Raw genomic sequence first — 3,701 nt, 5'->3', positions numbered from 1 at the left:
TCTCTGGAAATAGAATCATTCCTGGAATATGTGATAATTAATGTGGTTGCAAGAGGTTGTAAATATTTTAAAAGACACCAACAAAGTGAATTAATGGGGGTGATATGTTGTGTCACAGAACCATTATGTCTTTCTTATGCTTCTCCGGGGCATGAAAAGAATAGGGAAGTCTCACATCCAAAGATAGGCGACTTAGGACATTTTTTCAGTGGGACGCTTCGTTCCACAGGATGCCGGCTAGATAATGGGTACCACAATGGCGCCTTTTTCTACCGTGAAGCAGTATCAAGTCAGAATTATTGTTTCAGTCTGAAGGGTGCTGTAGATATTAAAATTACTGGGCAAATGAGACTTAAGGCGCGGTCATACCTCAATATCAACAAAAATTGGTTTCTTAGGGAGTCGATTACAATATAACGCAATGAAAATATTACGACGCAAAAAATACAGTGCACAAAGAAGGATTTAATGATAATTTTTAACCGAATAGAATATTTATATAATAATTCGAAATATCCAATAAAAAATTTGGAAGTTGCTTCCCTAAAATAAACTTTGGAGTCAAAAATGTCCGAATTTTAGGCGATAAAAATATTATTTTTTTAAAGAATTGAATAGAATTAGTACTTTTCTAAAACTTAAACCGAACAATTTTTCAATTTATTATGTAAATTTGAATAAACAAAAGAAAACCAGTAAAATAAATGCCCATTTGCTTAGCTTAGCCACATGACCAACACAATATTTGTGCATAACCATACATTATTATGTAGGGTTGGTTGTAGCGTTTACAATCCTAGTCAGTCCGCGCCTTAACATCTTATGTATCAAAGTGATGAACATGTTTTTCAAAATGCCTCGGCGGCACTGCATTGTAATGAGCAGGGTGTATCAATTATCATCAGCTGAATGTCCTGCTCTTCTGGTCCCTTATTGTCATAAAAAAGACAATATTATTAATACAAAATATAGTGTAAGCAAAAAGATTTATTGTGTTTCAGTCTGACGGGCTTTGAGGCGATGGTAGACCTTACTTCATAGTATCATATCTATAGTACAAAATTGATAATTATTATGTATTGTATCACGGACTAGTAAAAAAATAAGAACTCCGTGTCATCTTACATAACAGTGTAGCACAAAAACAAACCGGTTAACGTGTAACGTGTAGCCCCACGCACACACTTACACTACTACAGGCTGATAGGAGGCCATTATGAGAATTGACATCATCTGTGACAGATCAGTTTGCGTCTCAATAAAATATTTTAAAAATGCCGTCGTGCGTTGTTAAAAAGTTTAATAACTATACTATATAAGTATCTGTGGCCATATATGATTATTTAAGGCAGAAAAAATTGTGTAACTAGTATCCCCCGTAACCGCACACACACTAGCAAAACGGTGCTTCACTTGCTAATATCACGGCGCGGAGTCCTTCTTTTTTTACTCGTCCGTGTTATGTATAAGTTTATTGTTAATTAAGTTTAGGTTAAGTTGTTATTATGTATAATATTAATGTCCGTTTGGAACAGCTTTTTAGGAGGTTATTCCAATAATAATAATCTATATATATATATGAGATTTCCACGTATATAGTCACTCATCACGATATCTCTGGAACCATTAGAGCTATGAAATTTGGTAGGAATATTCTTTTCACCGAGTAGAGATCAGCTAAGAACGGATTTTACGAAATTCCACCCCTAATCCATAAGTCTATTACTAATCACTATTGGTGCATGTTTCCCTGTAATAATTCTTTGAGGTTTTATATCTTAATATATATAAATTACGTGACACGTTGTTTGTCCGCGATGGACTCCTAAACTAATGAACGGATTTAAATGGGGATTCAGGGAGTGCAGTTTAGTCCAACTTGAGAGACAGGATAGTTTTTATATTGATTTGGGACTCATTTATTTTCAACTAGCTGACCCGACAGACGTTGATCTGTATATAATAAATAAAATAATATTTTATATGAATTTGTCAATAATATATCATAACATCAAAAACTACTTCGTAAAATATGCACCCTGCTGTCGTAATGAAATTGTTTCACAGCAGAACTGTCTTACCGTGCGTCAATAAATTCTCTCATACAAATTATTTATAGACCAGTGCCGAAGCCTTTGAAAATGATAAAAAGTGAAACAAAATAATAGTAGGATGAAACCCATTGGAAAAGGACGAGAATATAACAAAAATTTAGAGGGAAAAATAAATTACGGGCGATCTGAGGTCAAAAGTGGAAAAGGGGGGGTGTTTTAGGGTAAAAAACTGTTTATCTCGATTTCCGGCAAAACTACAAGTCCTATGGCAAAAAGTTAATAGGCAAAGTTGTAGGTAATAAAGAGATCTACAACTTTTGTAATTACACTTATTTCACATAACCTCAAAATTTAGGTGAAAAATTCAAAAAACCAAGTTTTTGGTTTTTTATTTATCTTTTTCATCTAAAAAAAATATGAAAATTTAAGTCCAACAAAAGGCATTTCATAAAGAATTCATACCTGTTGTTTCGTAGCAGCAAAAATATGGATTAACATAAAATTAACTGTTAAAAGTATCGTAGATGGGTAAAAATTTGAAGTTGTATGTATTTTATTAATGCTGACTCATAATCAAACAAATTAAAAAAAAATATATAATATATAAAAAATAAACTAAAACCCTTAACATTTAGGGGGATGAAAAATAGATGTTGTCCGATTCTCAGAACTACCCAATATGCACTCAAAATTTCATGAGAATCGGTCAAGCCGCTTCGGAGGAGTTCAATGTTTAACACCATGACACGAGAATTTTATATATTAGATTATAATTTGTGTAAAAAGTTAGTCAATATTATTATTATTATTATCATCATGTTCGTCAGAAACATAGCATGTCACGGCTTGGAGACAGTCTATTGAAGCCTTCTTCCCTTTTACACTGTGAAATAATATTTAATTTTTTTCCAATGTCACTGTATCTCTTTAGTTAGATTGTATAATCTGCATGTATGTTTCTGCTTTGCAAATAATATTATGATAAAATAAGCAAACAATAACTGCTGATAAAACTAATGGAGTTAGTGTTTAGATAAATGTGCTTGGACTATTACAATGTCTAAGATGGAGTACCTAGATTATGGTAACTATTAGATGCCTGTGTACATCTTAACTAGAGATGAAACGGATAGCAGTTTGGCCGGATACCGGATATTCGGCCAACCATGTGGCCGAATAGCCGAATATCCGGCGGAACTTAGCCGTTTGGTATATCGTACACACAAACACAGACTTGCGTAGGCGGCGCGCGAACTATCGAGTAGACTTGGTTAGATTCGGTTATTTTCGTTAATGAGCGAAGTTAGCAACTTCTCAATGCAGAGAAACTAGTATTTATCCACCATAATTTGCCTTTAGTGCAGTATGAGTACTAATTAATTAATTTTTTTCTATTACATTCATTTACTATGGTGTGATTAAAAATTTACAACTATTACATTTCTTAAGTGATACTAAAACTAACTAAATAAAGCAAATAATTACTTAAGAATATATTTTTTATTTCTTTTAATTCGGCCTGATGCCTATCCGGCCGAATAGTAGGTAGCTATCCGGTATTCGGCCGTATAGTATTAAGGCCGCCGGATAGTTACCGGATATCCGTTTCATCTCTAATCTTAACACACAATGGCATCTTTCAAATTT

The sequence above is a fragment of the Leptidea sinapis genome, chromosome 2 (genome assembly GCF_905404315.1).
Source record: "Leptidea sinapis chromosome 2, ilLepSina1.1, whole genome shotgun sequence".
NCBI lineage: Eukaryota > Metazoa > Arthropoda > Insecta > Lepidoptera > Pieridae > Leptidea > Leptidea sinapis.
This window is presented reverse-complemented; position numbering follows the sequence as displayed.